Source organism: Microcebus murinus, chromosome 21 (assembly GCF_040939455.1).
Source record: "Microcebus murinus isolate Inina chromosome 21, M.murinus_Inina_mat1.0, whole genome shotgun sequence".
Classification (NCBI taxonomy): domain Eukaryota; kingdom Metazoa; phylum Chordata; class Mammalia; order Primates; family Cheirogaleidae; genus Microcebus; species Microcebus murinus.
This window is the reverse complement of record NC_134124.1, coordinates 525,283-541,174: the sequence shown is the minus strand read 5'-3', so window position 1 is coordinate 541,174 and position 15,892 is coordinate 525,283. Positions and strand designations below refer to the sequence as shown.

Here is a 15,892-nt window from a genome sequence, read left to right as displayed (position 1 = left end):
CGGGGGGGAAAAGCAGCCACGGGGCCTCAGAGAAGACACCAGGCTGGGCGCCCGCCCCACAGTGGGGGCACGTCCCCCGCAGGCCACTTAGCGCCGGCCGCCGGCCGGCGGACGGTTGGGTGGCGCGAGACGCTGCGGCCGCCCTGCTACCGGGTTCCTGGGAGGGCGTCCTGGAACCAGCGTCCACACCAAGCCCTTGGAAGGCCCAGGCGACGGAGGAGCCCCGTCAGGCAGGGGCCGAGGACGGTGACGGCCCGGGCGGGGAGGAGCGTGTCAGGCAGGGGCAGAGGACGGTGACAGGTGACAGGCCGGGCGGGAAGGAGTCAGTCAGGCAGGGGCCGAGGAGGAGACGGGCTGGGTAAGGGTTAGGGTTAGAGTCAGGGCACAAGTCACAATCGCAAAGACCTGGAAGCGACCCGAGTGCCCATCGACCCACGAGTGCGTAAATGAAATGTGGCGCGTGGACACCACGGAGTGCTATTCAGCTAGGAGGAGCAGCGGTGAGAGGGCACCTCTCGTGGTTCTCCTGGCCAGAGCTGGAACCCGTTCCAGTAAGCCAGGTAGCCCAAGAATGGACACACGAGCACCACGTGCTCGCGCTCACCAGCAAATGGGTACGAACCGATGGACACCTAAGTGGACACAGAGGAATCACCTTCATCGGGTGGGTGTCGGGCGGGTGGGGGGAGGGGATGGGCATACACCTCCATTAGGAATGGGGTGGGTGCGCACCGACTGGGGGATGGGCGCACTTGAGGCTCTGACCCGAGGGGGGAGGCTGGGAGAGGGCAACGTACCCGACCTTAACATTGGTACCCCCACAATACGCTGGAACAACATCAGAGGTAAATGAATAAGAACACAGGGGGGAGGGGGGCACGGGCAACACATGTCACCTTAATACTTGGACTCCCATCATCTGCTTGAAAAGAGAGAGAAAAGAAAATGCAATCATAGAGATAAGAGACACTTTTTAAAAATAATGAATCCGAAGAGAAAAGTAAAAGGAGGCCTGTGGAGCAGGTCTGGGTGTGACTCCGGATCCCCCAACATCAGGTGCCACCACCAAAGATTCCTACGTGTAGCCCATAGAACCCCAAAAGCAACGGGACGAGTTCTGGTCACATACTCCCTCAAAATGACATCCTGGCCTTCTTCTGGAACTCCCTCCCCTCTCAGACTCTCAAGGTTTCCTCCAGCGTGTCGGTTCCCACAGAGCAGACCTTTGGTCTGAGACGCCAGGCAGCGCGGCGGGCGCTGAGGGTGGGGGTGACCCCCACCCCGGGCCGCCGACTCGCTCCCAGAAAGGGGACAGAACAAGAGGCAAAACAAAAAAAAAAAAAGAAGAAGCCTACGGCACCCGGTATTCCCAGGCGGTCTCCCATCCAAGTACTAACCAGGCCCGACCCTGCTTAGCTTCCGAGACCAGACGAGATCGGGCGCGTTCAGGGTGGTGTGGCCCTAGACGGCGGAGGGCGCCCCTGCCCCGCTCAAGAAGCCGAGCCTCTCTGCGCTTCCCCGCCGCCTCCTCCCCCCGCCCCAGGCCCCGCGCCGGCGCTGACCCGCACCGGGCCGGGCCTGTTGAGTTCACCGGCCGGGTCCGGCGGGCTCCGAGGGACGGGGGTGACAGGCGGGGCGGGGCGGGGCGGGGCGGGCAGGGAGCGGCGGGCCGGGGTGGGGGGCTGTCTTTCTATACACACACACACACACACACACACACACACACACACTCACACTCACACTCACTCACTCACACTCACACAAGATGCGCCTCCACGGCTGGACTCGCCAAGGTGGAGACCTTCCAGCCCCCTTCCTCTCCTCGCCTGGCCCACCCCCAGCTCGTGGCCGCCGCCGCCGCCGCCGCCGATTGCGCACGCGCGGGTCGCCCGCCCTTTGACCCCAGGCAGGGGCCGCCATCCCCGACAACCCCTTTCAGCTGCGCCCCCCACCCTGTGGGTGGGCTGCCGCCTATTCCCCCGGGCCCGGGCTGGGGCACAGCGCATGGGGGAGGGGAGCGAGTGTATGGGGCGTCTCTCTCTCTCTCTAGGGATGTGTCCCATGGGTGGGGTGGCGTGGTTTGTGGGGCGCTGAAGAAATCAGTCCCCTCCATCTCCTACCTCTGGAAAACGCCCAAGCCCTTGGAGAACTGCCGGCAACGCGACCGTGGGGGCCGGGACCCTCCTCTGTGTCCTCCTGTGGCCCAGTCCAAGGGGCCTGGGCCTGGCCGGGGCTGCATTGGACCCCGACCACCCTGGCGTGTGGACTCGCTAAAAATCGGCGATTAGATATTGGATTCCAGCTTCATTGAGGTCATTTCACTAATGAGTGCACCGGAAAGAGTTTCCTAATCCATCTGTGAGGGTGGCAACTGAAAGAGAATTTTAAAGCTGACAGAATAGGCGAGGAAAGGCATAGGAGATTTCCACACCCAGTAAGGAAGCCTTTCCCGAAATGGAAGAAAGAAACGAGCAAACAGAAACACCGGTAGCCCGCCAGGATCAGAGTCTGCCCCCGAGAGAAAGTACCCTGACCAGGTTCACCCGTGGGTGGGTGGCGAGCTAGCGGCATTCAGAAGAGCGAGGCCCGCAGTCTGTGCAGAAGACACCTGCACTCGGGTGTGTGTGGCGGCACGATTCACAAGCAGCTCCAGATGTTAAGCCAAGGAGAAGCCAGGGAGTTCCCAACGCCCCAGGTGTCCTCAGCCCACGACTGGCTGCTGGGGGAATGCGCAGCCCGGCTCCTTGTCTCAGAGCCCTTGTCTCAGAGCGGGACAACCAGGAGGTGTGACGTACACCCCGGGGTTCCCAGGAGGATCAGGCTGAAGCTGGGACTTGGCCTGAAAGTGTCCCCTCGCATGGCCACCCCCTTCCCCTTCCTGCTCCTCTACTCCTGGTGCCCCTCCATCCAGGGGCCAGACCTTAAAGAGTCACCCGCAAGAGAATCCTGGTCCCAAAGGAGCCTTCTGGGGGACCCGTGCTGAGAGAGGTTGTGGGCATGGCCCGCTGGGGCTCTGCCCGACCCAGGGCTGAGAGATGCAACCTCCCAGCTCTGGGTCCCTGCAGGGGAAGCGTTGGCAAGCACAGGGCCAGTCCTCCAAAGGCCCAGGTGCAGGGAGCCCAGGCCAAGCAGCCTGTGGAAGAAGCCACCCCGGGAACACGACTGCAGGCCACGGCCCTTCCCACCTCCTCCTCCTCCTCCTCCTGCTCCTCCACCCCCCCCCGACCTCCCACCCCCCCACCCCACCCCCCGACATGGCGCAGGGCTCAGAGACACCTCAGACACTTGCTACCCAAAGTGCAAAGGGCATCAGTTGCTCCTCCAAACCGCCCCCCCTGCCCAGCAGACCGCGTTGTCCAGCCAGCCCCCGGGCCTCCCTGGGGTGCCCAGCACAAAAGTGCAGACAACCACCGGACCCTCAATCTCAGTTTTCGGATGTTTTTGCCACTCTGAGGACCCGCAGGCCAGCTGGGCCTTCTGGCAGGACAGAGAGCCCCGGAATCCGACGTGGAGAGCTGGGTGTACGTCCCCACGAGGAGGCGGTCCCCACCTCCGCGGCTCTCCCCTTGCGGGGGGGAAAAGCAGCCACGGGGCCTCAGAGAAGACACCAGGCTGGGCGCCCGCCCCACAGTGGGGGCACGTCCCCCGCAGGCCACTTAGCGCCGGCCGCCGGCCGGCGGACGGTTGGGTGGCGCGAGACGCTGCGGCCGCCCTGCTACCGGGTTCCTGGGAGGGCGTCCTGGAACCAGCGTCCACACCAAGCCCTTGGAAGGCCCAGGCGACGGAGGAGCCCCGTCAGGCAGGGGCCGAGGACGGTGACGGCCCGGGCGGGGAGGAGCGTGTCAGGCAGGGGCAGAGGACGGTGACAGGTGACAGGCCGGGCGGGAAGGAGTCAGTCAGGCAGGGGCCGAGGAGGAGACGGGCTGGGTAAGGGTTAGGGTTAGAGTCAGGGCACAAGTCACAATCGCAAAGACCTGGAAGCGACCCGAGTGCCCATCGACCCACGAGTGCGTAAATGAAATGTGGCGCGTGGACACCACGGAGTGCTATTCAGCTAGGAGGAGCAGCGGTGAGAGGGCACCTCTCGTGGTTCTCCTGGCCAGAGCTGGAACCCGTTCCAGTAAGCCAGGTAGCCCAAGAATGGACACACGAGCACCACGTGCTCGCGCTCACCAGCAAATGGGTACGAACCGATGGACACCTAAGTGGACACAGAGGAATCACCTTCATCGGGTGGGTGTCGGGCGGGTGGGGGGAGGGGATGGGCATACACCTCCATTAGGAATGGGGTGGGTGCGCACCGACTGGGGGATGGGCGCACTTGAGGCTCTGACCCGAGGGGGGAGGCTGGGAGAGGGCAACGTACCCGACCTTAACATTGGTACCCCCACAATACGCTGGAACAACATCAGAGGTAAATGAATAAGAACACAGGGGGGAGGGGGGCACGGGCAACACATGTCACCTTAATACTTGGACTCCCATCATCTGCTTGAAAAGAGAGAGAAAAGAAAATGCAATCATAGAGATAAGAGACACTTTTTAAAAATAATGAATCCGAAGAGAAAAGTAAAAGGAGGCCTGTGGAGCAGGTCTGGGTGTGACTCCGGATCCCCCAACATCAGGTGCCACCACCAAAGATTCCTACGTGTAGCCCATAGAACCCCAAAAGCAACGGGACGAGTTCTGGTCACATACTCCCTCAAAATGACATCCTGGCCTTCTTCTGGAACTCCCTCCCCTCTCAGACTCTCAAGGTTTCCTCCAGCGTGTCGGTTCCCACAGAGCAGACCTTTGGTCTGAGACCTGACAGTCCAGAAGCCACGCATGCTGCCGCGTGACGGCGGTGTCGCGGCTTGGGACAAGAGGAGGCCCCACGGTGCGGGCTGGGGCGCCAGGCACCGCGGCGGGCGCTGAGGGTGGGGGTGACCCCCACCCCGGGCCGCCGACTCGCTCCCAGAAAGGGGACAGAACAAGAGGCAAAACAAAAAAAAAAAAAAAAGAAGAAGCCTACGGCACCCGGTATTCCCAGGCGGTCTCCCATCCAAGTACTAACCAGGCCCGACCCTGCTTAGCTTCCCAGACCAGACGAGATCGGGCGCGTTCAGGGTGGTGTGGCCCTAGACGGCGGAGGGCGCCCCTGCCCCGCTCAAGAAGCCGAGCCTCTCTGCGCTTCCCCGCCGCCTCCTCCCCCCGCCCCAGGCCCCGCGCCGGCGCTGACCCGCACCGGGCCGGGCCTGTTGAGTTCACCGGCCGGGTCCGGCGGGCTCCGAGGGACGGGGGTGACAGGCGGGGCGGGGCGGGGCGGGGCGGGGCGGGCAGGGAGCGGCGGGCCGGGGTGGGGGGCTGTCTCTCTATACACACACACACACACACACACACACACACACACACACACTCACACTCACACTCACTCACTCACACTCACACAAGATGCGCCTCCACGGCTGGACTCGCCAAGGTGGAGACCTTCCAGCCCCCTTCCTCTCCTCGCCTGGCCCACCCCCAGCTCGTGGCCGCCGCCGCCGCCGCCGCCGCCGCCGATTGCGCACGCGCGGGTCGCCCGCCCTTTGACCCCAGGCAGGGGCCGCCATCCCCGACAACCCCTTTCAGCTGCGCCCCCCACCCTGTGGGTGGGCTGCCGCCTATTCCCCCGGGCCCGGGCTGGGGCACAGCGCATGGGGGAGGGGAGCGAGTGTATGGGGCGTCTCTCTCTCTCTCTAGGGATGTGTCCCATGGGTGGGGTGGCGTGGTTTGTGGGGCGCTGAAGAAATCAGTCCCCTCCATCTCCTACCTCTGGAAAACGCCCAAGCCCTTGGAGAACTGCCGGCAACGCGACCGTGGGGGCCGGGACCCTCCTCTGTGTCCTCCTGTGGCCCAGTCCAAGGGGCCTGGGCCTGGCCGGGGCTGCATTGGACCCCGACCACCCTGGCGTGTGGACTCGCTAAAAATCGGCGATTAGATATTGGATTCCAGCTTCATTGAGGTCATTTCACTAATGAGTGCACCGGAAAGAGTTTCCTAATCCATCTGTGAGGGTGGCAACTGAAAGAGAATTTTAAAGCTGACAGAATAGGCGAGGAAAGGCATAGGAGATTTCCACACCCAGTAAGGAAGCCTTTCCCGAAATGGAAGAAAGAAACGAGCAAACAGAAACACCGGTAGCCCGCCAGGATCAGAGTCTGCCCCCGAGAGAAAGTACCCTGACCAGGTTCACCCGTGGGTGGGTGGCGAGCTAGCGGCATTCAGAAGAGCGAGGCCCGCAGTCTGTGCAGAAGACACCTGCACTCGGGTGTGTGTGGCGGCACGATTCACAAGCAGCTCCAGATGTTAAGCCAAGGAGAAGCCAGGGAGTTCCCAACGCCCCAGGTGTCCTCAGCCCACGACTGGCTGCTGGGGGAATGCGCAGCCCGGCTCCTTGTCTCAGAGCCCTTGTCTCAGAGCGGGACAACCAGGAGGTGTGACGTACACCCCGGGGTTCCCAGGAGGATCAGGCTGAAGCTGGGACTTGGCCTGAAAGTGTCCCCTCGCATGGCCACCCCCTTCCCCTTCCTGCTCCTCTACTCCTGGTGCCCCTCCATCCAGGGGCCAGACCTTAAAGAGTCACCCGCAAGAGAATCCTGGTCCCAAAGGAGCCTTCTGGGGGACCCGTGCTGAGAGAGGTTGTGGGCATGGCCCGCTGGGGCTCTGCCCGACCCAGGGCTGAGAGATGCAACCTCCCAGCTCTGGGTCCCTGCAGGGGAAGCGTTGGCAAGCACAGGGCCAGTCCTCCAAAGGCCCAGGTGCAGGGAGCCCAGGCCAAGCAGCCTGTGGAAGAAGCCACCCCGGGAACACGACTGCAGGCCACGGCCCTTCCCACCTCCTCCTCCTCCTCCTCCTGCTCCTCCACCCCCCCCCCGACCTCCCACCCCCCCACCCCACCCCCCGACATGGCGCAGGGCTCAGAGACACCTCAGACACTTGCTACCCAAAGTGCAAAGGGCATCAGTTGCTCCTCCAAACCGCCCCCCCTGCCCAGCAGACCGCGTTGTCCAGCCAGCCCCCGGGCCTCCCTGGGGTGCCCAGCACAAAAGTGCAGACAACCACCGGACCCTCAATCTCAGTTTTCGGATGTTTTTGCCACTCTGAGGACCCGCAGGCCAGCTGGGCCTTCTGGCAGGACAGAGAGCCCCGGAATCCGACGTGGAGAGCTGGGTGTACGTCCCCACGAGGAGGCGGTCCCCACCTCCGCGGCTCTCCCCTTGCGGGGGGGAAAAGCAGCCACGGGGCCTCAGAGAAGACACCAGGCTGGGCGCCCGCCCCACAGTGGGGGCACGTCCCCCGCAGGCCACTTAGCGCCGGCCGCCGGCCGGCGGACGGTTGGGTGGCGCGAGACGCTGCGGCCGCCCTGCTACCGGGTTCCTGGGAGGGCGTCCTGGAACCAGCGTCCACACCAAGCCCTTGGAAGGCCCAGGCGACGGAGGAGCCCCGTCAGGCAGGGGCCGAGGACGGTGACGGCCCGGGCGGGGAGGAGCGTGTCAGGCAGGGGCAGAGGACGGTGACAGGTGACAGGCCGGGCGGGAAGGAGTCAGTCAGGCAGGGGCCGAGGAGGAGACGGGCTGGGTAAGGGTTAGGGTTAGAGTCAGGGCACAAGTCACAATCGCAAAGACCTGGAAGCGACCCGAGTGCCCATCGACCCACGAGTGCGTAAATGAAATGTGGCGCGTGGACACCACGGAGTGCTATTCAGCTAGGAGGAGCAGCGGTGAGAGGGCACCTCTCGTGGTTCTCCTGGCCAGAGCTGGAACCCGTTCCAGTAAGCCAGGTAGCCCAAGAATGGACACACGAGCACCACGTGCTCGCGCTCACCAGCAAATGGGTACGAACCGATGGACACCTAAGTGGACACAGAGGAATCACCTTCATCGGGTGGGTGTCGGGCGGGTGGGGGGAGGGGATGGGCATACACCTCCATTAGGAATGGGGTGGGTGCGCACCGACTGGGGGATGGGCGCACTTGAGGCTCTGACCCGAGGGGGGAGGCTGGGAGAGGGCAACGTACCCGACCTTAACATTGGTACCCCCACAATACGCTGGAACAACATCAGAGGTAAATGAATAAGAACACAGGGGGGAGGGGGGCACGGGCAACACATGTCACCTTAATACTTGGACTCCCATCATCTGCTTGAAAAGAGAGAGAAAAGAAAATGCAATCATAGAGATAAGAGACACTTTTTAAAAATAATGAATCCGAAGAGAAAAGTAAAAGGAGGCCTGTGGAGCAGGTCTGGGTGTGACTCCGGATCCCCCAACATCAGGTGCCACCACCAAAGATTCCTACGTGTAGCCCATAGAACCCCAAAAGCAACGGGACGAGTTCTGGTCACATACTCCCTCAAAATGACATCCTGGCCTTCTTCTGGAACTCCCTCCCCTCTCAGACTCTCAAGGTTTCCTCCAGCGTGTCGGTTCCCACAGAGCAGACCTTTGGTCTGAGACCTGACAGTCCAGAAGCCACGCATGCTGCCGCGTGACGGCGGTGTCGCGGCTTGGGACAAGAGGAGGCCCCACGGTGCGGGCTGGGGCGCCAGGCACCGCGGCGGGCGCTGAGGGTGGGGGTGACCCCCACCCCGGGCCGCCGACTCGCTCCCAGAAAGGGGACAGAACAAGAGGCAAAACAAAAAAAAAAAAAAGAAGAAGCCTACGGCACCCGGTATTCCCAGGCGGTCTCCCATCCAAGTACTAACCAGGCCCGACCCTGCTTAGCTTCCGAGACCAGACGAGATCGGGCGCGTTCAGGGTGGTGTGGCCCTAGACGGCGGAGGGCGCCCCTGCCCCGCTCAAGAAGCCGAGCCTCTCTGCGCTTCCCCGCCGCCTCCTCCCCCCGCCCCAGGCCCCGCGCCAGCGCTGACCCGCACCGGGCCGGGCCTGTTGAGTTCACCGGCTGGGTCCGGCGGGCTCCAAGGGACGGGGGTGACAGGCGGGGCGGTGCCGGGCGGGGCGGGGCCGGCAGGGAGCGGCGGGCCGGGGTGGGGGGCTGTCTCTCTATACACACACACACACACACACACACACTCACACTCACACTCACTCACTCACACAAGATGCGCCTCCACGGCTGGACTCGCCAAGGTGGAGACCTTCCAGTCCCCTTCCTCTCCTCGCCTGGCCCACCCCCAGCTCGTGGCCGCCGCCGCCGCCGCCGATTGCGCACGCGCGGGTCGCCCGCCCTTTGACCCCAGGCAGGGTCCGCCATCCCCGACAACCCCTTTCAGCTGCGCCCCCCACCCTGTGGGTGGGCTGCCGCCTATTCCCCCGGGCCCGGGCTGGGGCACAGCGCTTGGGGGAGGGGAGCGAGTGTATGGGGCGTCTCTCTCTCTCTCTAGGGATGTGTCCCATGGGTGGGGTGGCGTGGTTTGTGGGGCGCTGAAGAAATCAGTCCACTCCATCTCCTACCTCTGTGGCCCAGTCCATCGAGACGGGCTGAGCGTGCGCTGTGTTGAACTGGCAGAGTCCACTCACTCACGAGAGACGGGCAGGCAGGTCACTGTGTTTACCTGGCTGTGTCCACTCACGTACGGGACACGGGCAGTCAGGGTGCGGTGTGGAACTGGCAATGTCCACTCAAAGACGGTTGACGGGCAGGTTGGGCGCTGTGTGCAACTGGCAGTGTCCACTCACCCACGGGAGACGGGCAGGCAGGGCGAGGTGTGGAACGGCGCTGTCCACTCACCCAAGGTAGAGAGGAAGGTAGTGCGCTCTGTGGGACGGGCTGTGTCCACTGACCGACGGGTGACGGGTAGGTAAGGCACTGTGTGGAACTGGCTTTGTCCACTCACCCACGGGGGACGGGAAGGCAGGGCGCTGTTTTGTACTGGCAATGTCCACTCACCCACGGGACACAAGCAGGCAGGGCGTGGTGTGGAACTGGCAGTGTCAACTCACCCACGGCTGACGGGCAGGTAAGGCGCTGTTGGAACTGGCTGTGTCCACTGACTCACGGGTGACGGGCATGTAAGGCGCTGTGTGGAACTGGCAGTGTCCACTCACACACGGAATACGGGCAGGCAGGGCGCTGTTTTGTACTGGCAGTGTCCACTCACCCACGGGACACAAGCAGACTGGGCGTGGTGTGGAACTTGCGCTGTCCACTCACCCATGGTAGAGAGGCAGGTATGGTTCTGTGTGGGACGGGGTGTGTCCACTGTCCCATGGGTGACAGGTAGGTAAGGCACTGTGTGGAACTGGCTGTGCCCACTCACCCACGGGAGACGGGCAGGCAGGGCGCTGTTTTGTACTGGCAGTGTCCTCTCACCCACGGACATGGACAGGCCGGGCGTTGTGTGGAACTGGCAGTGTCCACTAACCCATGGCTGACAGGCAGGTAGGAGGCTGTGTCACCTGGCTCTGTCCACTGACCCACAGGTGACAGGCAAGTAGGGCGCTGTGTGGAACTGGCAGGTCCACTCACACATGAGAGACGGGCAGGCGGGTCGCTGTGTTGACCTGGCTGTGTCCAGTGACCCACGGGTGAAGGGCAGGTAGGGCGCTGTGTGGAACTGGCAGTGTCCACTAACCCACGGGAGACAGTCCGGCACGTCACTGTGTTGAACTGGCAGTGTCCACTCACCGACGAGAAATGGACAGGCAGGTCACTATGTGGAACAGGCGCTGTCCACTCACCCATGGTAGAGAGGCAGGTAGGGCGCTCTGTGGGAAGTGCTGTGTCCACTGACGAACGGGTGACAGGCAGGTAGGGCGCTGTGTGGAATGGCTGTGTCCACTGACCCACGGGTGATAGGCAGGTAGGGCGCTGTGTGGAACTGGCAGTGTCCACTCACCCATGAGAGACCGCCAGGAAGGTTGCTGTGTTGAACTGGCTATGTCAACTCAGACATGGGAGACGGGCAGGCAGGTCACTGTGTTGACCTGGCTATGTCCACTCACCCACGGGACATGGGTAGGCAGGGCGCGTTGTGGAATTAAGAGTGTCCACTCACCTACGGTTGATGGGGAGGTCGGGCGCTGTGTGGAACTGGCTGTGTCCACTGACCCACGCGTGACAGGCAGGTAAGGCGCTGTGTGGAACTGGCTGTGTCCACTGACCCACGCGTGACGGGCAGTTCGGGTGCTGTGTGGAACTGGCAGTGTCCACTCACCCTGGGGACACGGGCAGGCAGGGCATGGTGTGGAACTTCGCTGGCCACTCACCCATGGTAGAGAGGGAGGTAAGGCGCTCTGTGGGACTGGCTGTGACCACTGACCCACGCGTGACGGGTAGGTAAGGAACTGTGTGAAAGTGGCTTTGTCCACTCACCCACGGGGGACGGGCAGGCAGGGCGCTGTTTTGTACTGGCAGTGTCCACTCACCCACGGGACACGGGCAGGCAGGGCGTGGTGTGGAACTGGCAGGGTCCACTCACCCACGGTTGATGGGCAGGTAGGGCGCTGTGTGGAACTCGCTGTGTCCACTGACCCACGGGTGACGGGCAGGTAGGGCGCTGTGTGGAACTGGCAGTGTCCACTCACGCGCGGGAGATGGGCAGGCAGAACGCGGTGTGGAACTGGCGCTGTCCACTCACCGATGGTAGAGAGGCAGGTAGGGCGCTCTGTGAGACGGGCTGTGTCCACTGACCCACGGGTGACAGGCAGGTAGGGCGCTGTGTGGAACTGGCTGTGTCCCCTGACCCACGGGGGACAGGCAGGTAGGGCGCTGTGTGGAACTGGCAGTGTCCACTCACTCACGGGAGACGGGCAGGCAGGGCGCAGTGTGGAACTGGCGCTGTCTACTCACTCATGGTAGAGAGGCAGGTAGTGCGCTCTGTGGGACGGGCTGTGTCCACTGACCCACGGGTGACGGGTAAGTAAGGCACTGTGTGGAACTGGCTTTGTCCACTCACCCACGGGAGACGGGCAGGCAGGTCGCTGTGTTGATCTGGCTGTGTCCACTCACACACGGGAGACGGGCAGGCAGGGCGCGGTGTGGAACTGGCAGTGTCCACTCACCCACTGCTGACGGGCAGGTAGGGAACTGTGTGGAACTGGCTGTGTACACTGACCCACGGGTGATGGTCAGGTAGGGTGCTGTGTGCAACTGGCAGTGTCCACTCACCAACGGGAGACGGGCAGGCAGGGCGCGGTGTGAAACTGGCAGTGTCCACTCACCCACTGCTGACGGGCAGGTAGGGAACTGTGTGGAACTGGCTGTGTCCACTGACCCACGGGTGATTGGCAGGTAGGGTGCTGTGTGGAACTGGCAGTGTCCACTCACCCATGGTTGACGGGCAGGTAGGGCGCTGTGTTTAACTGGCTGTGTCCACTGACCCACGGGTGACGGGCAGGTAGGGCGCTGTGTGTAACTGGCTGTGTCCACTCACACACGGGAGACGGGCAGGCAGGGCGCAGTGTGGAACTGTCGCTGTCCACTCACCCATGGTAGAGAGGCAGGTAGGGCGCTCTGTGGTATGGGCAGTGTCCACTGACCCATGGGTGACAGGAAGGTAGGGCGCTGTGTGGAACTGGCAGTGTCCACTCACCCACGGGAGACGGTCAGGCAGGGCTCGGTGTGGAACTGGCGCTGTCCACTCACCCATGGTAGAGAGGCAGGTTGGGCGCTGTGTGGAACTGGCTGTGTCCCCTGAACAACGGTTGACAGGCAGGTAGGGCGCTGTGTGGAACTGGCAGTGTCCACTCACACACGGTTGACGGGCAGGTAGGGCGCTGTGTGAAACTGGCTGTGTCCACTGACTCACGGGTGACGGGCAGGTAGGGCGCTGTGTGCAACTGGCAGTGGTCACTCACCAACAGGAGACGGGCAGGCAGGGCGCGGTATAGATCTGGCGCTGTCCACTCACCCATAGTAGAGAGAATGGTAGGGCGCACTGTGGGACGGGCTGTGTCCACTGACTCACGGGTGACGGGTAGGTAAGGCACTGTGTCCAACAGTCTTTGTACACACACCAACGGGGGACCAGCCATCAGGGTGCTGTTTTGTACTGGCAGTGTCCACTCACCCACAGGACACGGTCAGGCAGGTTGTGGTGTGGAACTGGCAGTGTCCACTCACCCACGGCTGACGGGGAGGTAGGGCACTGTGTGGAACTGGCTGTGTCCACTGACCCACGGGTGACTGGCAGGTAGGGCGCTGTGTAGAACTGGCAGTGTCCACTCACCCACGGTTGACGGGCAATTAGGGCGCTGTGTGGAACTGGCTGTGTCCACTGACCCACGGGTGACGGGAGGTAGGGCGCTGTCTTGAACTGGCTGTGTCCACTCACCTTCGGGAGATGGGCAGACAGGCGCGGTGTGGAACTGGCGCTGTCCACTCACCCATTGTAGAGAGGCAGGTAAGGTGCTCTGTGGGACGGGCTGTGTCCATTGACCCACGGGTGACAGGTAGGTAAGGCACTGTGTGGAACTGGCTTTGTCCACTCACCCACGGGATACGGGCAGACAGGGCGCTGTTTTGTACTGGCAGTGTCCACTCACCCACGGGACACAAGCAGGCAGGGCGTGGTGTGGAACTGGCAGTGTCCACTCACCCACGGGTGACGGGCAGGTAGGGTGCTGTGTGGAACTGGCAGTGTCCACTCACACACGGGACACAGGCAGGCAGGGCACGGTGTGGAACTGGCAGTGTCCACTCACCCACGGCTGACGGGCAGGTAGGGAACTGTGTGGAACTGGCTGTGTCCACTGACCCACGGGTGACGGGCAGGTAGGGCGCTGTTTGGCACTGCAGTGTCCACTCACCCATGGGAGATGGGCAGACAGGTCGCTGTGTTTTTTTTTTTTTTTTTTTTTTTTTTATTTATTTTTATTTATTTTTTTTTGAGACAGAGTTTCACTTTCTTGCCTAGGCTAGAGTGAGTGCCGTGGCGTCAGCCTAGCTCACAGCAACCTCAAACTCCTGGGCTTAAGCAATCCTACTGCCTCAGCCTCCCGAGTCGCTGGGACTACAGGCACGAGCCACCATGCCCGGCTAATTTTTTATATATATATGTATTAGTTGGCCAATTAATTTATTTCTATTTTTATAGTAGAGACGGTGTCTCGCTCAGGCTGGTTTTGAACTCCTGACCTTGAGCAATCCGCCCGCCTCGGCCTCCCAGAGTGCTAGGATTACAAGCGTGAGCCACCGCGCCCGGCCAGGTCGCTGTGTTGAACTGGCTGTGTCCACTCACACACGGGAGACGGGCAGGCAGGGCCCTGTGTTGAAATGGCAGTGTCCACTCACCCACTGGGGACGGGCAGGCAGGGCGCTGTGTTGAACTGGCATTGTCCACTCACCCACGAGAGACGGGCAGGCAGATCACTGTGTTGACCTGGCTGTGTCTACTCACCCACGGGACACTAGCAGTCAGGGCGCGATGTGGAACTGGCAGTGTCCACTCACCGACGGTTGACGGGCAGGTAGGGCGCTGTGTGGAACTGGCTGTGTCCACAGACCCATGGGTGACGGGCAGGTAGGGCGCTGTGTGGAACTGGCAGTGTCCACTCACCCACGGGAGACGGGCAGGCAGGGCACTGTGTGGATCTGGCGCTGTCCACTCACCCATGGTAGAGAGGCAGGTAGGGCGCTCTGTGGGACGGGCTGTGTCCACTGACCCACGGGTGACGGGTAGGTAAGGCACTGTGTGGAACTGGCAGTGTCCACTCACCCACGGGAGACGGGCAGGCAGGTCGCTGTGTTGATCTGGCTGTGTCCACTCACACACGGGAGACGGGCAGGCAGGGCGCGGTGTGAAACTGGCAGTGTCCACTCACCCACGGGGGATGGGCAGGCAGGGCGCTGTGTTGAACTGGCATTGTCCACTCACCCACGAGAGACGGGCAGGCAGGTCACTGAGTTGACCTGGCTGTGTCTACTCACCCACGGGACACGAGCAGTCAGGGCGCGGTGTGGAACTGGCAGTGTCCACTCACCGACGGTTGACGGGCAGGTAGGGCGCTGTGTGGAACTGGCTGTGTCCACAGACCCATGGGTGACGGGCAGGTAGGGCGCTGTGTGGAACTGGCAGTGTCCACTCACCCACGGGAGACGGGCAGGCAGGGCACTGTGTGGATCTGGCGCTGTCCACTCACCCATGGTAGAGAGGCAGGTAGGGCACTCTGTGGGACGGGCTGTGTCCACTGACCCACGGGTGACGGGTAGGTAAGGCACTGTGTGGAAGTGGCTTTGTCCACACACCCACAGAGAACGGGCAGGCAGGGCGCTGTTTTGTACTGGCAGTGTCCACTCACCCACGGGACATGGGCAGGTAGGGCGTGGTGTGGAACTGGCTGTGTCCACTCACCCAAGGCTGACGGGCAGGTAGGGCACTGTGTGGAACTGGCTCTGTCTAATGACCCACGGGTAACTGGCAGATAGGGGGCTGTGTGGAACTGGCTGTGTCCACTGACCCACGGGTAACGGGTAGGCAAGGTGCTGTCTGGAACTGGCAGTGTCCACTCACCCACGGGACATGGTCAGGCAGGGTGTGGTGTGGAACTGGCAGTGTCCACTCACCCATGGCTGACGGGCAGGTAGGGCCCTTTGTGGAACTGGCTGTGTCCACTCACTTAGGAAAGACGGGCAGGCAGGGCACTGTGTTGGACTGGCAGTGTCCACTCACCCATGGGACACAGGCAGGCAGGGCGTGGTGTGGAACTGGCAGTGTCCACTCAACCACTGTAGACGGAAAGGTAGGGTGCTGTGTGGAACTGGCTGTGTCCACTCACCCACAGGAGACGGGCAGGCAGGTCGCTGTGTTGAACTGGCTGTGTCCACTCACACACGGGAGATGGCAGGCAGGTCACTGTGTTGACCTTGCTGTGTCCACTCACCCACAGGACACGGGCAGGCAGGGCGCAGTGTGGAACTGGCAGTGTCCACTCACCCACGGTTGACCGGCAGGTAGCGCGCTGTGTG

General features: G+C 62.6%; 3 non-coding genes across 3 annotated transcripts; all 3 read right to left on the bottom strand.

The window, feature by feature from the left end:
* Nucleotides 1–1,348: 1,348 nt before the first annotated feature.
* LOC142863351 (5S ribosomal RNA) lies at nucleotides 1,349–1,467 on the bottom strand. Its single transcript, XR_012914142.1, has one exon. It is a non-coding gene; the product is annotated as a 5S ribosomal RNA (ribosomal RNA).
* A 3,540-nt stretch (nucleotides 1,468–5,007) lies between these two features.
* On the bottom strand, nucleotides 5,008–5,126 carry LOC142863215 (5S ribosomal RNA). Its single transcript, XR_012914109.1, has one exon. It is a non-coding gene; the product is annotated as a 5S ribosomal RNA (ribosomal RNA).
* A 3,554-nt stretch (nucleotides 5,127–8,680) lies between these two features.
* Nucleotides 8,681–8,799, bottom strand: LOC142863239 (5S ribosomal RNA). The gene has a single exon (XR_012914129.1). It is a non-coding gene; the product is annotated as a 5S ribosomal RNA (ribosomal RNA).
* Between the last annotated feature and the right edge of the window lie 7,093 nt (nucleotides 8,800–15,892).